At 45.4% G+C, this 26,031-nt stretch overlaps 1 protein-coding gene and 1 pseudogene across 4 annotated transcripts in view; one reads left to right on the plus strand and one right to left on the minus strand.

Moving 5' to 3' along the window:
* The window catches only part of MICU3 (mitochondrial calcium uptake 3), a 213,143-nt gene that overhangs the window by 12,169 nt on the left and 174,943 nt on the right, over nt 1-26,031 (plus strand). The window lies entirely within an intron of this gene.
* LOC149469428 (U2 spliceosomal RNA) lies at nt 21,204-21,296 on the minus strand (annotated as a pseudogene).

The raw sequence follows: 26,031 nt of genomic DNA on the forward strand, positions 1-26,031 counted from the left end.
ATAGATAGGGAGTCTTATTGACCCCCATATCTCTCCATAAAGAGGACCTGTCACTAATTATTTCTATCACATGGGATGCATGCATTTTTTGTGATAAGAATAAAAGTGATAATATTTTTTTTAAAGGGACAGTGCAAAAAAATAAAATAAATAAATAATAATTAAAAAAAGTTTAAAGTGCCCTTGTCCCCCCGTGCTCACACGTTGTGGTGAACGCATACATAGGCCATGCCCACATATGTAAATGGTGTTCAAACCACACACGTGATGTATCACCACGAACGTCAGAGCAAGAGCAATAATTCTCGCACTAGACCTCCTCTGTAACTTTACACTGTTAACCTGTAGACATTTTGAAAGCATCACCCCTTGGAGATTTTTAAGTACCGCAGTTTCACACCATTCCATGAGCGTGCGCAATTTAAAAGCATGACATGTTGGGTATCTATTTACTCGCGGTAACATCCTCTTTCATAGTTTACAAAAAAATTGGGGTATATATTGTTTTTTTTAATCAAAGTGCATTTTGAATTTTCATTTTCGTTTTCGGCACCAGAATTTGCATTTCGGTGCACCACTATCGGAATGTATATCATATTTACTTGTTTTAAACTTTTTTTTACATTATTCAGTTACTACCTGGTTTCCAGACATAGGGAAATGATCTCATACATCCCAGGAGTCTTCAGGAGAAGAGGAGCAGTTTTCACAGCTAACCACACCCCGCCTACATGCATGAGCTAAGATGGATTCCAGGAAGAGAATGCCACATGAAGCATCTGCCCTTACTCAAGATGGTCGTGGCCAGAAATGCTAAGGGGGGGGGGGGGTTCAAAGTGATTTCTCAGCTATATAAAGCATGGAGACATGGATGGGTGAATTTTCTTTTAATGCTAAAAATAAACTAAATAGTTTTTTTTGGTTTGTGGTGCTCAGATACAGTGTAGTTCCGCTGTATCACAGCAATAATGGTCATACTCACTGCAGATATTGGTAAACTTAAGATACAGCACAAATACCCTTTTTATATTTCCTAAAGCCACGATCTCATGACAGCGCCGGCCCCAGTCTTCTCTTCTATTTATGTCTCGGAGGGTTCATTCTTCAGGTTAATGATGATGTCTGACAGACATGAATTTTTCCCATTCGATGGCTGCCAGCAAGGTCCTCCCAGGAGAGGGAAGAGGATGACATCATTACAGGGGGATGGTGGTCTCAGGGTACCATTGCAGAATTAGGACAGTGGTTACCCTCAGTGCTATGGGCTATGCTATGGGCTTCCTAGGTTATACAGTTGCAAGAAAAAGTATGTGAACCCCTTGGGATTACGTTTGAGTTTTGCATGAATTGGGCATAAAATGTGCTCTGAACGTCATCTAAGTCACAACAATAGAAGAACACAGTCTGCTGAACATAATACAACACAAACATTAGATGTTGCCATGGTTTAATTGCACATAACATGTAAACATTCACAGTGCAGGGAGGAAAAAGTATGTGAGGCCCTAGCTTAATGACTTCTCCCAGAGCTAATTGGAGCCAGGAGTAAGCCAACCTTGACTCCAATCAGTGTGATGATATTGGATGTGTTGCTGACAGCTGTCCTGCCCTTAAAAAACACACACCTGTTTTGGGTTTACTGGTTTCAAGAAGCACTGTCTGATGTGAACCATGCCTCGCAGAAAAGAGCTCTCAGAAGACCTACGATCAAGAATTGTTGACTTGCATGAAGCTGGAAAGGGTTACAAAAGTATCTCCAAAAGCCTTGATGTTCATGTGTCCATGGTAAGACAGACTGTCTACAAATGGAGAAAGTTTAGCACTGTTGCTACTCTCCCTAGGCATGGGAGTACATGGGAGGACACCACGGAGGAAGCCATTGCAGCAAAGCAGCCCCAAACCATGATGCTCCAAAACTCCACGTAATCCCAAGGGGTTCACATACTTTTTCTTGCAACTGTAGCTGGAGCAATATACAGAAAAGGTACAGCAGAGAAGCCCATCGCAGATCTCCTAAATTCAACATTTATTAACAGCAATAGATCATTGATTGATAGTTAAAGTGAAACTTCACTGCACCTGAGCACGATAAACTAAAAACGCTATTTAATTCATTGTTATTATTTAAAGTAAACTTGCCCATCCATGTCTCCATGATTTATTTTGCTGAGAAATCACTGTGAAAAACACCCCCTAGCATTTCTGGCCATGGTCATCTTGAATAAGGGCAGGTGATTCATGTAGCGTTTACTTCCTAGAATCCATCTGCCCTTAGCTCAGGCATGCAGGCAGGAGGGTGTGCTAAGCTAAGAAAACCCCTCCTCCCCTCCTGAAAACTGCTGGGATATATGACATCATTTGCCTAGGCAGAAAACCAGGAAGTAACTGAAGAAATGTTAAAAAAAAAAGTTTAAAACAAGTAAATATGATATACTTTCCTATCTATTTACTATTGCTAGATGCATAAGGATTCAAAATTTTCAGTGTTGATTGAGAGAGCGAAGTTCCACTTTAACTTCTTAAAGAGAACCTGTACTGAACAAAATAGGTAGACTACCATAACTACCCTCTCTGTTACAAAATGCTAGTTACCTGGCTCTCATGTGAGTGACTCAGCAAGCATTGAATACAGAAACAGCCAGGCAACTAGCATTTTCAGTTGGAGGTCAGAATATGCAGCCTTCATAGTGATCTCAGCTCAGGTTTCCATTAGGGCTCATTCGCAGATGGTCATACGCCATCAATGGAAGCATATATTTTTGTGCCCAGAAGTCCCCCCCCCCTCCCCAATCAACTCTAAGAGCTCTCCTTACCAAGCTGTGCAAGTTTAGCTCTCCGCCCCTTTTTCTGAACTCTGAAACAAGCTTTATAAATGTAGCACTTTGAAAGGATGGAGGAAAGGGAAAAAGGGAAGACTGCAGATAGACAGGTGCAACTTATGTAGGGGAATTTGTTTAATCTCTGTGTATCAGCTGAGGCCAGTCACTTCACTGGGTATATGTAAAGGTTTACAACCACTTTAAGGTATTTCTCTGATGAGGACTTAGTAAGTACCAGAAGCCAGTCTTCATTCTAGTCCTCCCTCTCCACTGTTGGCTTTCTTCCCATTCAGTGTTATGCCATCAAAGACCCAATGTCACCATTGCCACACTATAGACACTTGGAGAGGTTTAGTTTTTTTATGGGTTTTGCATGGAGTTTGCATGTTGTCCCTGTCCTTGTGTGGGTTTCTTCCCCCACTCTGATGACTAAACTGATAGGTTAAATGTCCCCTGTCTGAATTGGCTCTAGTATGTGTATGTACTGTATGAATGTGCGCTGGAGACCTTAGATTGTGAGCTCCTTGAGGCGCCGATGTAAACGTACAGTATGTAAAGCACTGGGAAAATTATCAATGCTAGATAATAAATAATATATAAATAAAGCTGCAAGGGAGTCTTCAGGGTTCTTCATGTGTACAGATGGTGGCAGAGATTCTGCCGTGATTGTTATGCAAAAAAATCGCACCACATTGTGCATTGCCCAAAATGATTCCCCGCCGGCACCCGGCGATTGCCGAGCAACACTGAGAGGAGAGAGGTGTGTATGTAAACAAGAAAGAAAATAATAGATCTCTCCCCTGTCAGCTCCAGCACGCTGCTTTGTATTGCTCTGCATAGCAGCAGGCTTACATACAGGCTTAGTGAAACAGCACACAGCACATTATGTGAAACACACACAGCACACAATTAACCCTTTGATCGCCCCAGATGTTAACCCCTTCCTGCCCAGTGTCATTAGTACAGTGTCACTGCTTTTTATTAGCACTGATCATTGTATTAGTGTCACTGGGGATGTCAGTGGCAGTTAGTCCATTCCCTCCCCAGTGTTAGAATGCCTGCCACAGTTGCTAATTTGCTAATTGCCGCCATTACTAGTATAAAAAAAAAAACTCCAATATTCCAGTATATATACCATTCCAGTATATATACCGCCATTTGTAGATGCTATAACTTTCGCGTAAACCAATTAATTTACACGTATTGGGATTTTTTTAGCAAAGACATGTAGCAGAATACATTTCGGCCTAAATTTATGATAAAATTTGATTTTACTTTTTAAAATATTTTTAAAATTGTAGGCCTTTTTTTGTTTATAGCGCAAAAATAAAAAACCAAAACACAGAGGCGATCAAATACCACCAAAAGAAAGCTCTATTTGTGGGGAAAAAAGGACATACATTTCATTTGGATGCAGAATTGCATGACTGCGCAATTGTCAGTTAAAGTAACGCAGCGCTGTTTTGCAAAAAATGGCCTGGTCAGGAAGGGGGGTAAATCCTCTGGATGGCAAGTGGTTAATATTTTGTATTGTTTTGTTATTGGACTGTGTAATGTCCAGTTATGCTCCTGCTATACTGTATGTATACCTTTAATTCTAAAAATGTGCCATCCAGCCTTCTGCTTTTGTCAGACTTGATTCATTGACGCTCAGATGGCTGCTGCTGACTGTGTGATATTTGACCATGTTGTTGCTGAACTCAGCCGTACTTCTGCTTACCATGACCGCCATCCTCTGTGAATGTTTCAAGAACGACGCTCTATACCCTTTGCGTAAGGATGTCTCATTTAAAAACAGAATTGGTATTCCTGTGGTTTCCTTTTATGTAACATATTGCACACAAGCATTGTTCACTATTAACTACAGTGCTTCAAAATCGCTTTATAGCTGATGTTCTTTATTTTCATTACAATGAAACAAAGAAACTGGAAAATTCGCTTTACTTTTTTTATCCTCCAGATTTTCTACTCAGTACTTCACTTGTTCCCTCATTCTACGAGCCTTTGTAACCAGATAGTTGACCTGGAGTTATGCACTTGTAAAGGTAGCCAAGGTAGAACCCCTAGATCATGTAGCATGCTATGAATAATTCTGCTATTTCCACAGTAGCAGGGCTAGAGGTTAACGTTCTGTCATGCAGCAGGGTGGACTTATATCACAGTTACTCTTTAAAGCAAATTAAAAGTATTTCATTTAAAAAAATCATAAAGACGGACTTATTTTGTAATTGAAAAATAGGAAATGGAAACCAGTTGGTACCAATAGTCAACACAAGCAGATTAATCAGATCATATGGAGTCTATTGATAGGTTTGTTGAGCATTAAAATCTCAGAGTGGACACCTCAACATTGAGGAACTGGTCTCATATATGGCCATTATGCAGACCCAATATTGAGGTGTTAGGGCTTGTCTCCAATGGTGGCAAAGACGGCGAGTTTTGGGCACTTTTATCATCCCTGAAATGACCAAAAACCATCATGCACAACTGCGGCAATGCAATTGATAGGCACACTGAAACAGCAGTGTTGTGGCGTGTTACGGCACATCATAAAAATGCAAAGTGCAGAGTGTAAGAGTGGCAATGTGGGGCAGCCTTCTAACCTCTCAGCACAATGGCAGTTCAGAAACCACTGGCAGATGTTAAAAACTGAAAGACAAATTTTCAAATCATGTGAGTGTTGAATATGTAACAACAGTGGAGACGAGCCTTTAAAAGCGGTATTAAACCCAAATCCAAAAATGTATTATACTGCAGCTTACCAATCATTACATGTGGTGGCTACTTCTGTTTTTTTTTCTTTGGCTTCTTTCCCCTCTGTTTTTACCTGATGATCTGGCCAGCAACACACCTCCGGTATTAGTCAGACACCACTCTGGAGGAATGCGCAAAGACACAGCTGACAGTAGCATTGTTAGTCTTGGGGGAGGGTAGTGCTAAATGTATTAGCAAGTTTAAATACAATAGCAAATTGAAGTCAAACTCCAGCTCACACTTTATAATCGGTTACAGCAATAGCTTTTTTTTTCCTTTTGGAATAAAGGTTTTGCATAAATAAATAAACGTTGATCATTTTAATCACCCCTGCCGTTGTTAAGTGGTTTGTCTCATCCATGTAAACTGATACTTTCTGCTGGAGAGTGAAAAACAACAGACTTACTGGCGGGCTTATCAGATGAAAATAAAAGAAAGGAAAATAAATAAAAAGGGAACCTGAATAAATGCATATACAAAAAGTGGTGCACTGCTCCTTTAAATAAAAATGAAAATAAATGTAAATACGCTATATTGTATACATGTGTTATCTACAACAAATATTGAAACATATGGATAGTAAACAATAAAGTGCATGCATACACTATGATGATGCATAAATAAAATCAAATAAACAAATGCTATGTTTTTCTCCACCTAATAGGGGGGATTTAGGGTCCTTTCACACGGGGCAGACCCGTTTAGCAGATCCGCTAGCTTACAGGGGTATCTCTCCGCTGAGCAAACAGATGATAGGCCTGTGTCCGCTCCGTTGCTGCAGAGCAGACACAGAGCTACTCACTCTCCTCAATGGGCGGTCGGATGACAACGATGTCCATTTTCATCTGACCCAATCCGATGGACGGAGGGGGAATTGGATCCCCATCCGTCCCTTTTTGGCAGATCAGATCAGATGTCGGTGGGTGTAAACGGACACATGTCTGTTTACACCTGCCAATCTATAGAGGAGAATGGAGGTTCCGATCGAGTCCGCCTGAAAAACGGGCAGGCGGACCCGATCAGAACGTCCATGGGAATGAGGCCTTACCAGAACTGAAGCTCAGAATCTGGTGCAGCTGTGCATGGTAGCCAATCAGCTTCTAACTTCAGCTTGTTCAATAAAACCTGGAAGCTGATTGGTTTCTATGCAGAGCTGCACCAGATGTTGCACTCTCCCGTTTTTTAGTAAATAAACCCCAATGTCTCTGAACAAAATCACATACTAAGATTAGAAAATGTCTACTTTTGATTTTCAGTGAATAAAGCTTCCTCAGTGATTAAAATAGACAGTAAAAGTCTTCAGTGTCAGATCCACCATTAGGTGCAGTGCTCGCTAACCTCAAATGTTGACCTATAGACAGGGGCGGACTGACAACTCATGGGGCCCCCGGGCAATAGGGGATCATGGAGCCCCTGTGTCCTTGCCCAAACTCAAAAAAGCCTATGAAAAAGGTACCAGGGGCATCTCATGGGGCCCCCTACTGACCCCGGGCCCTCGGGCAGTGCTCGAGTTTCCAAATGGTCAGTCCGCCCCTGCCTATAGAGATAGGCTAAAAGAACGTAGATATAAGATCCACCATCAGGCTATTAGTGCCCACTTCTAACGTTAGATCCCTCTAAGAGGCCAGTTCTTGCTGCCTTCACTCCCAGTGTTACTCAAGCATACGATAGGGACATGCAACACACACAGTATAGAGATAAAAAAACATTTATTTAGATCAGAATTGCTCTCACATATGTATAAAAATGACTGCACAGTACATTAGAATAGTCACTAGCAAACTCTTCACCACACTTCCAGTTCTCCATCCTAACCAGAAGTGACGTCTTTGGCTCTGCTCATCACTGATGGAAAGCTTTCAAAATTTTCACAAAATTGCAGTGTGTATGTCTAGCCAAGCAGTCAAAACGTTGAATCATTTTAGAAAAAAAAAAGGGTCAGTGTGTGGTTACTTCTCTTTAGCATGCTGTATCTGACCTCATCTCATTTAGGAAAAAGGTCTGTTCCCATGAACCAACAGAAATTTTCCCTCCTCTGCCTAATGCATTGGAGGGAGTGCTCAAGGGCATCTAGTTTAAAAGATCAATGCACCTGTGTATGGGCCACCATCCCACCAGCAGAAGCTAAACCTGTTTATATACTGTAATATTTCATTTGTGCAGCCTCCTCATGATGAACAAGAAAAATTCAATAAATTCCTCCATCCTTGCTAAACAGCTGCTATTGTTTTCTGACAGCTGGCACCTGCAGCTGTCAGAATACCTGAAAAGTGTCGGCATCTGATTGGATGCAGACACTGTTTGCAGAGAGTTTTCTGCCTGGCTTCTTTGAGTTTGAGATCAAAGGATGTTGAGCAGGAGGATGCTGGCAGGGTCACCTATGGCTTGAATTTCCCAGTGAACCAGCTGAAAGTTTCTCTGTGTATGGCCAGCTTAATTGTAAACTCTGGGATAAGGGAATATTGTCTGAATACAGTGCATTCATAAAGTATTCAGACCCCTTCACTTTTTTAAATGTTGTTATAATGTGGCCTGATACTACAGTTGTTTAAATTCATTTTGTTATTCATCTACACTCGGTACACAATAATGACAACGTAAAAACAGAATTTTAGAAATGTCTGTGAACTTATGAAAAATAAAAAACTGAAATATAGCATGTACTTAAATATTCAGTCCCTTTATTCTAGCAATTAAAGCCTCGACTCTTTTTGGCTATGATGCAATAGGCTATGCACACCTTGATTGGGGGATTTTCTGGATTTTACATCCTTCTTTGAAAATCCTCAAAATCCTCAAATCCTCAAAAAATCCTCAAAATCCTCAAATCCTCAAAAAATCCTCAAAATCCTCAAGCTCAGGCAGGTTGGATGGGGACCATCGGTGGACATCCATTTTCAGGTTCTCTCCAGAGATGTTCAATAGGGTTTGAGTCAGGGCTCTGCCTAGGCCACTCTAGGACATTCACAGAGTTGTCCCTAAGCCACTCCTGTGTTGTCTTGACTGTGTGCTTAGGATGGTTGTCATGTTGGAAGGTGAACCTTCAGCCCAGTCTGAGGTCCTGAGCGCTGTGGAAATAGTTTTCATTGAGGATATCTCTGTTCTTTGCTTTTTTTATAGCTTTCCCTAAACCCTGACCAGTCTCTCAGTCCCTTTGCTGAAAAACTCCTCCACAGCATGATTCTGCCACCATCATACTTCACTGTTGGGATCAGGGGCGGACTGACAACTCATGGGGCCCCCGGGCAATAGGGGATCATGGGGCCCCTGTGTCCTTGCCCAAACTCAAAAAAGCCTATGAAAAAGGTACCAGGGACATCTCATGGGGCCCCCTACTGACCCTGGGCACTTGGGCAGTGCCTGAGTTTCCAAATGGTCAGTCCTCCCCTGGTTGGGATGGTTTTGGACAGGTGATGAGTGGTGCCTGATTTTTTCAGACATAACATTTAGAATTGAGGCCAAACAGTTCAATCCTTGTTTCATCAGACCAGAGTATCTTGTTCCTCACAGTCTGAGAGTCCTTAAGGTTCTTTCTTGCAAACTCCAAATGGGCTTTCATTTATTTTGCACTGTGGAAAGGCTTCCGTCTAGCCACTCTGCCATAAAGCCCAGATTGGTGGAGGGCTGCAGTGATGGTTGTCCTACTGAAACTTTGTCCCATCTCCACACAGGATATCTGGAGCTCAGTCAGAGTGACCATCGGGTTCTTGGTCTCCACTCTTGCTAAGGCCCTTCTCCCCCATTTGTTCAGTTTGGCGACCAGTTCTTGGAGGAGTCCTGGTTGTGCCAAACTTCTTCCATTTGAGAATTATGGAGGCCACTGTGCCCTTGGGAACCTTCAGTGCAGCAGACATTTTTTGTAGCCTTCCCCAAACCTATGCCTTGCAATATACCTGTCTGAGCTCTGCAGGCAGTTTCTGTGACCTCTTGTCTTTTTCTCTGATACAGTATGCATTGACAGCTATGAGGCCATTTATAGAGAGGTGTGTATCTTTCCAAACCATGCCCAATCAATCAGGTGGGCTAAATTTCAAGTGTTGTCGCAAAGGGTCTGAATACTTACAGTATGCCAATATGATATTTCAGTTTTTCCTTTTTTCACATTTCTAAAATTCTATTTTCACTCTGTCATTATGGGGGACTGAGTGTGGAATAATGAGAAAAATAAATGAATTTAAACTGTAGTATCAGGCTGCAACATAAACTTGGAAAAGTGAAGGGGGTCTGAATACTTTATGAATGCATTGTACATTTGTTATGTGTATTCTTACTTGAATCTTGGTATGCTTCATGTGTCTCTTCCAGATCTGTACAGTAATCCAGTGTGAAATTTAGCCTGTGTGCAGGAACTTCCTGTAATAAAGACCGGTCACTGATGTTCTCTCTCCTTGTGCAGGGTGACTTGTCTTGTCTCAGCCCACTCCTGTAGTTTTCTGCGGACAGCCTATAGTAGATGAGGCTGCTGGGCCCCTCTCTGTTCTCAGAATAGTCTATGTACAGCTCAGTGATGATGTCATTGCGACTTATACAAGGTAATATCTGGGTTTGTAAAAGCATCTGGTTGCACAAAAAGTGCATTTACTGTATATCCTTTATGGTTATTGAGGAATATATTTCAATTCAAGTTTTTGTTCTCGGAGTCAAACTTTAAGACAAGATTTTAGTAGTTTGTGTTCAGAGTTGTAAAGAGTTCTTCCATTAGGCTCTATAGCATTGAGTTCCTCTTTAAGTACATTGAATCTGTTCATTTTTAATCTGCATTTGCAGTGCTTATCTAAAATGACTGCATGGCAACTGTATTCATTCTCGGCAGGAGAGAGTGATTTATGTTTGTTTATTAACTGTTTATTCATTTTGAGATGAATGAGAGATCTGCATATCATCAAGGCCAGTATCAGCTTTCTGCTCCAGTCATTGACTTAGACCCGTGTTTGACTATGCCATACACGTGCAGTAAAAGCATGCTGGAGAATGACATCTGTATTATGCAGGATCTGTCACACTGTGTCCTGAACATTAGAAAGTGCTGCTGGTATGGTTTGGTTTGCTCTCATAAAACATGACCTGGCAGAAGTTGATCATACACAGACCAGCTGAGACACCAAGTACATTTCCATCTCAGGGAGGAGGGGGGGGGGCTGTTCTCTATGATGGCTAAAGCTGATAGATAGGGGCAGTGCCAAATTAGTGCTAAATGCCCAATATGGGACAATAAAAGCACTAGTATAAGAGCAGTCTGCAATTTCATCCCATTTCTTCAGAATCTAAAGCTGACCATAGACCAGGGGTGGACTGACATCCCATGGGGCCCCCGGGCAATAGGGGATCATGGGGCCCCTGTGTCCTCACCCGCACCCAAAAAAGCCTATGAAACAGCCAATGAAAGGTACTAGGAGCATCTCATGGGGCCCCCTACTGACCCCGGGCCCTTGGGCAGTGCCCGAGAGCTCGAATGGTCAGTCCGCCGCTGCCAAAGACTCATTGAAATTCAGCCAATTCAGTAGGAATAGGCTGAATTTTGATCCATCTATGGGCAGCCTGGTTGTACTGAAGCTGATCCATCGAACAACTTGAGTACAACCAGCCTGTTGGATTGTTTTCATGTGATTACTGCTGCCGGTTATAGCCACCAGCAGTGATCATTGTTTTCTGATGGTGGTGAAACCTCCCACTGTCAGAATACAATAGTGTAACAGAAGAGATCCCCCTGTCAACACTGACTGTTGGTGGGGGAATCAAGTGATTTTGCTTAATGTATGGCCAGCGTAAGAGCATATATTTGACAGTCTGAAAATTGGATGGGGGGGGATCTATACATGGTGAACCTTTGACTTGATAGTCTGTCTCAGAAAACTGCCTGAGCCAATTCATCAAATGACAGGGAGGACTTTTATCCTGCTGGCTCGTGTCTCATCATCACACTGAGTAATATGGATAATAGGCCTTATTGAAAGGTGTTAAAGTAAAGGATGTGCTACTTGATCACATATATTGTTCACACATTGACAATCCTGTGGTTTAATCCAGAACAGTTTTGTTTGCAGTAGTGCAATGTTTCCTAACTTCAGGCCTCAAGGACCTCATACAGGTCATGTTAACAAGAAGACAGAGAATTAACAAAGGTAACTACAACTGGTGCATTTTCCATGGGACAAATTGAAAGAGAAGTATGACCAAAGCTTTTTTGGCCAAACGTCTCTTGTGGGTCACAGGAGTGCACTTGCTTTTGCTCTCCTGTAATCTTGTGACAGCTTTAGCCAGCTGTCAGTTGATGTCACAGAACCATACTGATGTTCATGCTCTGGAAGGATCCCAACCAGATTTTCAGGATCCACCCAGCTGCGGTATTGACACACACGGCTGAGAGCTGAAGTCAGCTGCGCCATCCTCCTCTACATTTAGCACTGGAGGGGCCAAGCGGTGAGCAGTGACTGACAGTCACCACTCTCTGTTCCAGGAAGACAGAGAACTGAGCAAATAGCAGTCTTGTGATTGCTCAGTTCTCTGTGTTAGAGACATGGACAGATGAGTGAGTTTTCTTTGAATATTATCAATGCATTAAATAGCAGATGCAGTGCAGTTCCACTTTAACTGTTCTCACAACAAGTGCAATGCAAATAATGAACACTTCAGGCTGCTACAGCAATGCCCATGCAATGCTCACTTGTGTAGGATACAGCTTTAGTGAGCTGTGTGTTTTTTTCACTGGTGTTAAAGAGACCTGATCATTTCACCTTAGATTGTGGGAAGAAAGTTGGCAAATATGACCTGTTAGTTGTCTGGAGGACCGGTTTTTGGAAACAGTTGATTCCAGTTCACAGTGCATTCACTTAAGGCTGCATTCAGACTCAGCTTGCATGTTCACAGATGTTAATATGCTTCAATGCACAGGCAATATTATAAATACCTTTTATTTTTATTTTTTTAAAGTGATCACATAATCTCTGTTCTTAGCTGCATGGGTTTGTCAAGGTGGGGGTGGAGAAACAGCAGCACACTAATCTTTCCCGTGAACAGTTGTGCATTGAGGCATGTCAACACAAGTCTGATCATTGGAAGACAGGCAAGCTGTTCTCCCAGCACAGCCAGAAAATTTACCAGGCTGGGATGGATGTGCTCTCATGCCTAGTGTGGTCAGTTTAAAATAAAAAAGCAAGAGGACTGCCAGGATCACCAAAGGCTGCAATGCAAACAGAACAGGATACTTTCTAACACAAGCTTTTAAAATGGTACAACAGACACATAATAGGAGTATGAAATGTTGGGGTAAAAAAATATTTAAGGTTTTTTTTTTGTTCAACCAGGGGATTGAACAAAACAAAATACTAACAGATCATTGCAGTAGCACAAGTGATGATGATGCAGGGATCCCATCCACTGAGCTGAGTCTTTGTGGTTGATTTACTAAAACTGGAGAGTGCAAAATCTGGTATAGCTGTGCAGATATATAGCCAATCAGCTTCTAACTTCAGCTTGTTCAGTAAAACCTGGAAGCTGATTGGTTTCTTTGCAGAACTGTACCAGATTTTGCATGCTCAAGTTTTAGTAAATCAACCACAAAGACTCAACTCAGTGGATGGGATCCCTGCATCATTATCACTTGCACTACTGCAATGATCTGTTAGTATTTTGTTTTGTTTAATCCCCTGGTTGAACAAAAAAAAAACCTTAAATATTTTTTTACCCCAGGTACTTATTTATTTATTCCAGGTACTTATATAGCGCCATCAATTTACGCAGTGCTTTACATATATATTGTACATTCACAGTCAATAACCCTTACGGGGTCTACAATCTAAGGTCCCTAACTCACATTCATTCATACACATACTAGGGCCAATTTAGACAGGATCCAATTAACCTACCAGCATGTCTTTGGCATGTTAGAGGAAACCGGAGTACCCGGAGGAAACCCGCACAGGAAGAACATGCAAACTCTAGGCAGATGGTGCCGTGGTTAAGATTTGAACCAATGACCCTAGTACTGCCAGGTGGAAGTGCTAACCATTTAGCCACTGTGCTGCCCAAGTATTTTTTTTTCATTTTTGTTCAATTCCCTGGTTGAACAAAAAAAAAACCTTAAAGAATGATCCAGCAGATGGATTGTTGCCTGCAAGCGCTGAACAGATGCTGGTTTTTCAGCATGGTTGTTTAACATAACAGCTTCGTTTGAACAGAGAGCTGTACACATGAACCAAAATTCATGCTGAATCGGATGATTTTCTGCCTGTGTGCAGGGGCGGACTGACCATTTGGAAACTCGGGCACTGCCCGAGGGCCCGGGGTCAGTAGGGGGCCCCATGAGATGCCCCTGGTACCTTTTTCATAGGCTTTTTTGAGTTTGGGCAAGGACACAGGGGCTCCATGATCCCCTATTGCCCGGGGGCCCCATGAGTTGTTAGTCCGCCCCTGCCTGTGTGTACCAGGCGTAACAGTCTTGCGCCATCATCCTCTTAACATATTGTTGCAAATCTCTATTGCACCAAAAAATGACAAAGTCTCAGTACCTACAGTATGTTTACATGGTGCAGATTGTGAGACTTTCTGAGTAAATAATTTTACTTTTTTTTTACAATTGCTGCACTAGCTACATTTTTCACTACAAACCCTTCTAATTGAACTGTTATTGGGTGGATCCAAAAAGCAGGTTTCCTTGCCAAATATTAGGCTCTCTGACAATACTTTATCTAGCCCATGGTAAACTGGAAACAAATAGGTCAGGTTCATTTTTATGGTTCATGGTCAGCCAAAAACATCAATGTGCACACAAGTGGGTCCTAGAAGTGTAGCCCCTAACTGTATAAAGCCATAGCCAAGCATTTATCCACCTGCAGTCACATACAGGTGTAAAAAATCCTAAATGTGCATAATCCTAATCTTTAAGGAAGATCAGATTTGTAGCTTTTACCAAGGAAAGTATTTAATTAAGGATTCATTAAGTAAGTGTTCAGTTTCATGTACACAGTAACTGTGCTTTGGTGTTAATCTGGATTTTGTATTGTCCTATTCAGTGTAAATCCTCACAGATCAGTAGCTTGCAGTAGTTTCCTCATTACATATGTAAATCTAATCAACACTTTGTGTACAGCAAAGCAAGTGACAATTAATGGCCTAATACACATCCAAAACAGTGTGTCTGGCTCTGAAAGTAGCTGGCAAACATTTTATTTGTTTTGCTGAGGAACAAGGGACACTCCATGAAATTGTGAGGTCATACGCTGCCTGATTCAGATATTCCATGCCATAATCAGAGGAGGATTGGGCAAGCTCCCATAGGGTGCAGTAAGATGTGCTTACAACTATTTAATAAAACAAGTTCAGTTGAATGTGACTAACTACTACTACCTACAAGACACTTATTGTCACGCTCATTGAACAGGCACTAATCTTTTTCTGTGTGAAAAGAGAGGAAAGTGAGCAATTTTGGAACATCAACCTAGCTGCAAAGAAGATTGTAGCAGGTCCAAGAGAACATTTCCCATACCCTGGTCTTATTTTCAGCTGATTTCTGAGATGATCTGTTGCATTGATTTGGCCTGATCTGATGACACAATGTAAAGGCCAGGCCAGGATCAGCTTATTTAAATAGTGATCACATTGCAATTATTCTTGGACTATCTAAAGTAAAACTAATTTTTTTCTTCCTCTTCTTACTGAGAAGGGAAGGAAGTGTTACCGTCTTCAGTTCACTGTGGCTAGGCAGAGGAATTGCTAGATTAAAAGCTGTGGGCCCCTGTATTTCAGAGGTTGGACTGGTGTCCCTTAATCCATCATTCTCAGGGAGATTTACAAATTTAAAGCTGTGGGCCCGTTGCTTCAGTAGTATGGCAGGCATCTCCTCTTCCACCATTCTTGGGGAGAGTAGTCTCCAAGAAAACAGCTTTGGCTAGCTTCCTATCGGCATGAATGTAGCATACAGTTTAGTAAAACAGTGGTCCTTCAGAAGTTTGGCAGATATTCCCTCTTCCGTCATTCTTGGGGAGAGTAGTCTCCAAGAAAACAGCTTTTTTTTGATTGAAAAGATACTTTTATTACAGAAGCATCAAAAACAACATGATACCTGTAATCGGGGTACATCTCACCCTGTACTGCGACGCAGCGCACCACATAGCAATACAGTTCAAGCATACAATAAATACATTCAGAAATAAATACATTCGCTCAGCGGTATGATGCCTGACGTGATGTGCAGAGGATGAATCCCCAGACCGCCACGTCATGCATGACGCCGCTTACCCCAAAAACCATAGCATCCTGATACACAGTACTAAGTCATGCAATAAACGAAAGCGAAAAAACCGAAAAACCGAAAATCACAGTTTACAATAGGCATCGGGTGTGTGGGGGGGGGGGGGGGGAAGGAAGGGGGAAACACAGGCCCGAAGCTTTATTGAAAGACAAAGACACGCAAGGGGGAGTAGGGGGAAGGGGGAAATCTTCAGACGTCCTCTTCCTCCTTAAAGTCCATCAAGGAATAGTCTCTGAGCAGACTGAGGATCAGTCTGCGGCAGTCCTCAATGGACATCCTCTCCCGCTGGTGGATGAGTCGCTTTCTGGCGCACCATAAAGCGTCCTTAAAACAGCACAGCACCCGCCAGGCGCCGTCAATGTCCTCCAGAGAAAAGGTTCCACAGAACAGTCCATTCAACACCCCGAAGTGAGTGATGGCTGTCTGTGGCACAAAGTCCTTGAGTTCAGGTTCCAGGGCCCCCAACAGGGCCTGAGCAAATGAGCACTCCCAGAAAACGTGGTAAGACGTTTCCTCGTGGATGATGCAGAAGGGGCAGTGTCTGTATCTGCTCAGGTTCCTGGCATGCATAAATGTCCTGAGAGGCAGTCCCCCCTGGATAGCCATCCATGCCAGGTCTTTGTGCCTGTTGGTGAGGATGTTGGAAGAAACATTCCTCCAGACCACCTTACAGGTGTCTGAAGGCAGGCCTGGAACCGACTCCAAAATGTCGCTGGCTCGGATGAGCTTGTAGATAGTCTTTGGCTTCCACAAGTCAGGCTTGACTCCCTGCAGCCCTTGCTCCCTGATGAACTTGAAGGTGTCCAAGTAGTACCAAGGAGTGTCCCAGTTGTAGGGGATGGAACTATCCCAAGTGTCCCACCCCAGGGACCTCCAGAGAGGCAACAGGAAGAAGCGAGACATTGCGTTCCCGCCAGAGTCCATAATCCGTCTTGGCAAAGTTCTGCGGATGCAGTTGCAAGCAAAGAACACCCTCAGCTGGGTGGCGATGTCGGGCACGCCCTTACCGCCCTTGAGGGGTTCCTTGAACATGACTGCCCGCTTCACTCTGTCCATCTTGGAGCCCCAGATGAAGTGAAACACCGCCCTGGTGATGGCCTTGCAGGTGTTGACCCGAGGGGGCCAGGCCTGGGCGAGGTACTGCAACACAGGGAGAATCTCGCTGCGGAGTACCAGTGTCTTCCCTTCGATGGTGAGGTCTCTGAGGCTCCAGAGTCCAAACTTTTGGCGCATCTTGGCCAGTCTCTCCTCCCAAGACTTCAGGGCTGCGCCCTCGGCACCAAACCAAACTCCCAAAATCTTCATGAAGTCTGTCTTGATGCCAAAGGGCATGGATGCAGAAGAAGGCAGGAACCACTTTCCGAAGAGCATGACTTCCGACTTCCCGCAGTTGACCTTTGCCCCCGAAGCTTGGCCGAAGTCCTCGCAGGTCTGGACGAGCAGGTCGATGGAGCGCTGGTTGGCACAGAACACCGCCACGTCGTCCATGTAGAGCGAGCACTTCACTTCCCGTCTGTCTGGTCCCGGTGCGGTGATTCCCCCGATCTCTGGATTCCGTCTGATGCATTCGGCGAAGAGCTCTATACAGCAAACAAAAAGCAGAGGTGAGAGAGGACAGCCTTGTCTGACCCCGGAGAGGACCGGGAAGGGGTCAGTCTTCCAGCCGTTCACCTGCACGGAACTACAAATGTCATTATACATGATGTCAACATATGAACAAAACATTTCCCCGAGACCAAACCTGCGCAGGGCTCTGCACATAAACCCATGGGAGACACGGTCAAAGGCCTTTTCCTGATCAAGACTGACCAGGGCCGCGTGCACACGGCGGTCCTTGATGTATTGGACCGTGTCCCGGACAAGCGCTAGGCTGTCCGCAATCCTGCGGCCAGGAATGCCACAAGTCTGATCCGGGTTGATGATCTGTTCGATGACAGCCTTCAGCCTGTTCGCCATGACTTTGGCGAGGATCTTGTAGTCCACGTTCAGGAGAGAGATGGGACGCCAATTTTTCAAATCACATCTCTCCCCCTTACGCTTGTACAGGATCGTGATCATCCCCTCCCTCAGCGAAGGAGGCATCTTGCCCTCCACCACCATCTCCTCGTACAGCTCGAGCAGGTCCGGGCCCACGAGATCCCACAGCGCTACATAGAGCTCCGCTGGGAGACCGTCGCAGCCCGGGGTCCTGCCTTGCCTAAAGGATTTAGCGGCAGAGTGCAGTTCCTCCAACGTCAAGGGGGCGTTGGTGGCCGACAAACCTGCAGGATCAATAGCGTTAGAGATACCTGACAAGAACCTGTCGGCCGCTTCCGAGTTTGTTTCTTTGGGGGAGTAGAGGTCGGAGTAGTAGTCGCTGACCACTTCCATCACGGCCTCCTTCCCCTTCTGGAGTGTTCCAGTCTTGTCGCGCAGCTCCGACAGGGGTGTGTGTCCTGAGTGGAGTTTCCTGAAAAAGAAAGAGTTACACTTCTCACCTTTCTCGAGATGCTCCACCTTGGCACGGAAGACAATGTGCCTGGATTCTTCCTCAAAGTGCTTTTTCAAGCACTTCTTGGTGTCCTCCAGGTCTTGCCTCACGTCCCAGCCACAGTGATGAAGGTCCTGCAGGGACTGCAGCTGACGCTGCAGCCTCCTGAGTTCCTTCCTCCTGGCACACACTTGCTGGCGTCCCCTGGCCTGAAAGAAGCTGCGCAGCTTGACTTTCACGAACTCCCACCAGTCGCTTACCTTAGGAAAGAAAGACTTCTCCTCTCGCCAGGCACCGTAGGTTTCCCTGAGCTCCTCTAGCAGTTCCTCATCGTCCAGCAGGGTGCAATTCAGCTTCCAGGAGCCTGGGCCCGGGGCAAAGCCCTCTCCCAGATCACCTTGAAAGTGAATGGCCCTGTGGTCAGAGAAAAAGCAGGGAACCATGGAGAACCCGCGGTGCCTGACTGCCCTGGAGGTGAGCACAAAGTCAATCCTGGAGCGCACAGATCCATCGGGGCGGCTCCATGAGTAGTTCACGGAACCGCGCCCCACGGATCCCACAGCGTCTCGCAGGGAAGCCTCCGCAATCATCTCCCGGAGCAGCTTCGAGGTGGCGTCGAGTTTTGCGTACATGCTGGAGCTGCGCCCATCCTCCTCTATCGGACAGTTAAAATCACCGCCGATTACTACTGTTCTCGTTGTGGCGAGTTGCGTCCGCAGGGTTTGGAAAAGTTCCAGCCGCGCGTTCTTCTCCGGGGGCGTACACATTGATGAGCCTAACGGGCTCCCCCGCCCACGAACCGTCTATGACCAGAAGGCGGCCACAGACGAGCTCATGGACGGAGTCAACAGTGAAACGTCCTCCCCTGATAAGAACCGCAACCCCTGCGGACTTGCAATCGCCACCCCCAGACCAGTAGGAGGGACCGTGGGTCCACTGGGAGGACAAATGAGTGTACCTCCTCAGAGGGGGAAGTGCGCACTCCTGAAGCATGTACACATCACTCTGCTGTGTGGAAAGAAAGGTCAGCACAGTCTGCCTCCTAGACACATCCTTGATGCTCCTCACATTAATGGAAAAGATAGATATCTCAGCCATCATGGGAAAGAGATGAAGGGGTTAGTCGGCAGGGGCTGTGCTTACCTCCCCTGGATAGGGGGGGCGACCTCTGTGACCTCTGCAGCCTGACAAGTGTCCTGGCCCAGACCAATCTGATTGAGGACCTCGTTGAGGACCTCATCGAAGTCGGTGGAGGGATCTAGTTCCGACTGGGTCAGAGCCATCTCTTCTTCCACCTCTTCTTCCTCCAGCGTGTCGAGGTCCTCCCCCACGGGGTCGGGACCTGCGGCATTCTGGAGGACGGCAGGCCGCTTGGTGGCAGAGGAGGTGTCCTCCGCCGCCGGGCTGGCCTGCTCCTTCTTCCGCTTCCTGTACCCCGCCGCAGAGTTGCTGACAGGGGTGACAGGGGGAAGGGGCGGGAAGTCCTCCTGTGAGGACAGGTCAGGGGGGGGTGGAACCGGGCTCGGGGCAGGGGGACCAGGGGCAGGGGGACCAGGGGGACCAGGGGCAGGGGGACCAGGGGCAGGGGGACCAGGGGCAGGGGGGCCAGGGGGACCAGGGGCAGGGGGACCAGGGGCAGGGGGACCAGGGGTAGGGGGGCCAGGGGAACCAGGAGCAGGGGGGCCAGGGGCAGGGGGGCCAGGGGCCTGGGGGGGGTTCCTCTTACCCGGGTCCTTTGGAGGTTTCTGTGGCGCTGGTTTGGTGGCAGGGCCCTTGCTCAGGGCCCCAGCGTACGTCCTGCTTCTTTCTGGGCAGTCTCTGTAGACGTGCTCTGACCGTCCACAGAGGTTGCAGGTTCTGGACCTCGGGCAATCCTTGGTCTCGTGACCTGCAGACCTACAGAACCTACAAGAAAGCACATTGCATTCCTTACCCTCGTGCCCCGGCTGGCCGCACCTGCGGCATGACTGGGGTTGGTCCGGGTAGTGTAGGAGTCCTGTTGACGATCCCAGGGAGAAGCACTGTTGCAGGTGTTGGAGATCTCCAGCGGGACGATCTCTTAGTAGCCTGCAAAACACAGCCCACTTACCTGTCCAGAAGCCGTTGGTGTCTAGTATCCGGACTGGGTCCTTCAACACGACACAAAACCTTTGGAGGTAGGTGGCGATGTCTCTACCAGGGACGTGAGGGTTCCTCATGGACACCGTGATCCGCCTTTCGTCCCTTTGAATGGGAGAGTTCGCAGTGAACTTTCGGAAGAGGGAGTCGGGTCCAGAGGTCTTCACTGCCTCCCAGTACCTTCTGCATACCTGTAGGGAGACAAAAGTGACAAGGAACATACCTCTCACGAAGGACTGCACCGACAGGGTCTCTGCCTTGCTGAATCCTTGTTCAAGGATCATTTTCTTCCCAAAGACTTCCGGGGTCATGTCCGGGATTCTGCCTTCCACTTCTTTCAGCCGCAGCACGACTGTCTGCTTCATCCAGGGCTCCAGGGGAGGGAGACCGTCTGCAGGGCCGGAGCGATCTGAGGTGGAGGCGGAGGGGGCTTCTCCCGGGGTCTTGGCGGGGGCGGCGGTGGCGGCGTTCTGTGGCTTCTTGGTGGTCTGTCTCTTCCCCATCTTGTCGCAGAGGAGTTCTCAGGAGGGCTTCCCAGAGATCTTGATCGGATTCCTTCTCCTTCTTCCTCGGCGGCTTCACTCTCGCTTAGCCTTTGAAAAGGCTATTGAGCGTCTACTGCCCGGAGGTAGTAACGCAGAGTGAACAAGGGGGGGAAGATCACAAACTCGTTCTGTGTGGGGGCTAAGCCTCAAACCCAATAGCAGCAAGCAGGTGAAGCCGAATTTAATTGACGATCCTACAAGGCCGAGAAGAGGGTACCCCACACAGACCAAATGGCTGGGATAGATGCAAGTGGTTCTCAACGTCCTAGCTGGAAGCAGGGACACCCCTAAAGGCAAGGTCGATACTACACTTGATCTTAGCCAAAAGGCCGAGAAGCGATCCAAGAAAACAGCTTTGGCTTACTTCCTATCGGCATAAATGTAGCATACAGTTTAGTAAAACAGTGGTCCTTCAGACGTTTGGCAGATATTCCCTCTTCCATCATACTTGGGGAGAGCAGTCTCCAAGTAAACAGCATTGGCTTACTTCCTATCGGCATGAATGTAGCATACAGTTTAGTAAAACACTGGTCCTGCAGATGTTTGGCAGATGTCCCCTCTTCCATCATTCGCAAGGAGATTTACTAAATTCAAAGCCGTGGGCACTGGTTCTTCAGAGGTTGAGTGGGTGTCTCCACTTCCATCTTTCCTAAGGAGATTTACCAGATTTAAAGCTGTGGGCCCTGTTGCTTCACTAGTTTAGCAGGTATCTTCTCCCCTCCATTCATTGGGGAGAGTAATCTCCAAGTAAATAGCATTGGTTTACTCCCTCTTGGCATGCATGTGGCATACAGTTTAGTAATATCTCTGCTTTTACAAGCAGTTTAAGTCGCTGCGCCTCAAAAAGAAGTTGTGGGCATTGATTCTGCAGTAGTTGGGAGGATGTCTCCTCTTCTATCACTCTTGGGGAGACAAGCCTCCAATTAGCATTGGCTTACCTCCTCTTGGCATGCATTTAGCATATAGTTTAGCAATCTCTCTGCTTTACTGGGAGTTTAAGGCACTGAGCCCTAATAAGAATATGCCATGTTATGTGTTAAACTTCCTTTTCATTTAAATACTAAATCAGTATGTACTCAATAGTCATATAGACTGCAAACAATTAGCAAAAACATTTTTGGCCATTGGTTTGTATTAGGCAATAAAACCAAACAATCTTTCCCCATCCTATGAGCATCCATGTATATGGCATAAAGAGAGACTTGAGGGTGTCTGTTTTGGCTTGGTGCAGACAACCAGGCTGTTCTCCAAGCCTTTGTGAATCTCAAGGAAGAAACAACAGATGTTAAATTTAAGTGATCAGTGCTGGGGCGAAGATGGCTACCATGTAGCCGGACTATACAGTATGAATCTTCTAGCTGTAAACAGAACTGACTTTTATTTTCTAACTTAAAGGAGAAATAGGACCAAAGCTCTTTTGGCTGTACTCCTCCTGTGGGTCACAGGAGTACACTTAGTTCTGCTCTCCTGCGACCGGTATTCAGCTGACAACAAGCTAAAGTTTGCTATCAGCTGACATCACTGAGCCAGTTTAGGCTCTGGAGAGATCCCGACTTTAAAGTCAGGATCCACCCAGATGCCAGGACAGGCATCTGGCTTAGCCTCTAGCAGTGGTGTCCCTGGGGGGGTGCCACACGGGGTGACACCATCACAGGGGGTGCAGGAGCAGGATGCCAGCAGAGCTTCTGGTCTCTGTGAAGGTCCTGGCCAGTTATTGGGGTGATCCTGGATTCTCAGCACAGTGACAGCTGCCCCCGGTGTAGCGATAAAATGAGTTTTCTGGATCTGTGAATATATGTATCTCCTGAAGCAACTGCGCATGTGCCGACTTTAGCACAGAGCTGCCAGTTAACCCCTTGCAGGCTGCAAACCGCTGAAGCTATGGGTTGCAAACCCGTATATTTTCAACCTATACAGGGTTAACTGATCTTACAACCCATAGTGATCTTCAGGATCAGCTTCAGTGGTTTGCAGCCTGTAAGAGGTTAACTGTGGCAGCTCTGTGCTAAAGTCGGAGATCGGCTTCTTTGGCCTGAAACCAGCACATAAGCAGTTGCTTCAGGGGATACATATCTTCACAGGTTGGGATACTCATTTTACTGCTACACCGGCACCACTCCTTCCTCTCTGGAGGGGTGACACCAACCCTAGGGATGCCTCTGGCCTCTAGTGAGCCTCTAAGAGCCTGAGCCAGCCGTTTCCGTCCCCTCTACAGCCCAATGCTCCAGTGAGCGCTGGGGGCCCAGAGCAGAGAGTAGTCACTGCCTCTCTGCTCACTGAAGAGCTGAGCAATCAGTGCCTTTGATTGCCCCGTTCTTGGTCTTAGACGCAGCTGGGGACAGATGCAGCATCAGACCAATGCTGCATTCACCTAAGAGCATGTAAGTTTATTCTCTCATTTCCCAAACTTCTCTTTTAAGTGATTTGTAACTGGCAGTGCCACAGTTTTTTGTTGTGCAGCTCTGTGAAGTTCTACAGTATATGAGTCAAATTGTGAGGGTAACCAGACTAAAATCTTCTACATAGCACAATGAACTATACTATGGAGATGCACAGAACTCCTGTGCGTCCCCATACAGGTAAACACGCCCCTCTCATGGGGTTACATTGTAGTACGGCTGTGTGAATGAGGCCTAATTCATGGTAAGGAGCTGAACTACATAGCTTAAAGATTTTTTTTACCCAGACAGTGGGTTTGTGCCAGCACTGCATAAGTTAACTGCTCGTTTTGTCCAGGAGTACACCGAAAGGCTATACTTGCCCGATCCTTTGATCCTCCAAAAAACAGCGCTCCCCCACATCCAGCGGTGGACTGTTCTTGCTGTCCTCACTTCCAGAGCCAGTCTATGAGCATCTGGAACAGTCCATGCACAAGACCGCTATTGTGCGGGGGGGGGGGGGCAGGAGTGGCAGGGACCAATCTTGTGCTTGGAAGATTGGCAAATTTGGTAAGTAAACCTTTGCTTCCCTCACCCCTAGACAAAACAAGCAATTTCCCCATGTAGTACAAGCACAGCCCCACTGCTTGGGAAAAAAAAAACATTTTTCCTGGAATTCTTTAATTTTGCAACACATATGTGGATGTGAATGCAGCAGATATGTAATACTGCCGCACAAGTTAGTGAATGTTTGCTCATCTATTAGTATTTGTATAATTTTTTTTTTCATTTGGTCACCTTTAACATAACTTGTATTTTTTTTTTTTATTGTGAAAATGCAATAAAGTAATAGATTTTGTGCTCCTTGCAAAATTGACATTGAATTGGTGTTTTATTTCTTTGTGTATTTAATATTGTCAGAATGAATCTCTTATTTTCCTAGGCTCGCAACTGTATTTCAAGGTTAATAATCAGCAGGTTTTGGCATAGGGAGCTCTACAGAGATACTGAATATTCAAACCTCGGTTAATTTAATTAACTCACTAGCACTGAAGATGCTTTCAAATGCAGCTTGACATTAACATTAATTTGTTTTGTGTGCAGTTCTTTCATTATTTTTAGGAAGGTACCTAAGAGGTTTGTGCACAAAGAGCATCCTTTAGCAATCTCTACTTATTGTCTAGAGTTTGTATATTGACCTCCAGGAAAGACAGACAGCTGGGAAGTTCCCATTTCGCATGAGGTGAGAAGACCCTGATTGAACTGTACTGATTGTCAGAGTGCTGATAGCCTTGGGCAGTTTGTAAAACCACATGGACCCTTTTGTAGGAAACCCTTGGTGCAAATTGTTGCTGTGACTTTTATTTCAGAATGAGACAGTACAGGAGGAGCTGACAAACCAGTGAGAAAAATACTTTTGTGGAGCACAGACATTCTTCTCAAGTGTCACATTTGCCAAGATCGATGTTTGTGAAAAAATACTTGGGTGTTAAGACAATAACCCTAATTCATAAAAGTCTTACAGAACATATAAGCTTAAGCTTTGGCTGTCACAATTGCAGGGGTGGCAGGATGTGTCTTGCAAAGTTGGCAGGTGGATCAAGGACAGCGCCAAGTTTTATTGTCGGCCATCCACATTTTTTATCATGGCAAATGTCCCTGTTTGTAATATGATACAGAATGCAGGTTTTATTATTAGGTATATTTAATTAAAATGTATCTCAAGCCAAAAACGTTTTTTTTTAGTTTTGGATAAAGTGGTGAGGGGTTAGAATCTGTCAGGGTATATTTGTTGACTATATCCCTGCTTGGAAATTATATTCTCTTTTTTCTTCTTGTGACCATTCTCACCAGGACAGAAAGTGAAGGAAAAGCTGATATTTTCAGTAGTCACCAGAAAAGCAATAAAGAGGAAACCTTCCAGTGGAAAAAGTTGTTTCTTTTGACTACTGTCTAGGAAGCCATTTCTCTCACTTTGGAGAGATTTTCTGTAAGTAATTGTTTTGTGTAAAGGACAAAAAGTGGAGAAAGCTCTCAAATGATTTCCTATTTGTCCAAAATAAAGAAAAAAATTTACTTTAAATCTACTTTTCCTGTTGCCGCCCACATAATATATTCACAGTGGTAAAAGAGAAGGCTTTAATGCCCACATGCCACACATATGTGTCGCTGGGCACAGATGTTGCTATGCTTAGAACGCAGTCACTGCTTTCTCCCAGCACAGAGACCGAGCTGTCAAAGGCAGCTATTGGTCTGGACTAATGACTGGTAGCCAGTGGGACCGACTCCCATTCATGTGACTACTATGACAGCTAATTACAGTGTTCACATGACCACCAATCTCTCCTGCCCTCCAGGGATTCATAACTTTTTCAAGGGACACTGTGGTGTGTGGGAAGTGGGTTACATTTTATCTAGCTGTGTGAAGAGCCTTTGATGAAGGTATCCACTCCTTAGCCCATAAGCTGTGTACTAATTCCATGGTCATAACCAGGGGCGGACTGACCATTTGGAAAATAGGGCAATGCCCAAGGGCCCGGGGTCAGTAGGGGGCCCCATGAGATGCCCCTGGTACCTTTTTCATAGGCTTTTTTGAGTTTGGGCAAGTACACAGGGGCCCCATGATCCCCTATTGCCCGGGGGCCCCATGAGTTGTCAGTCCGCCCCTGGTCATAACATTATACTTTTCATCTTCTTT

Source organism: Staurois parvus, unplaced genomic scaffold (genome assembly GCF_062004578.1).
Source record: "Staurois parvus isolate SC_StPar_1 unplaced genomic scaffold, SC_StPar_1.0 ptg000071l, whole genome shotgun sequence".
Taxonomy (NCBI): Eukaryota; Metazoa; Chordata; class Amphibia; order Anura; family Ranidae; genus Staurois; species Staurois parvus.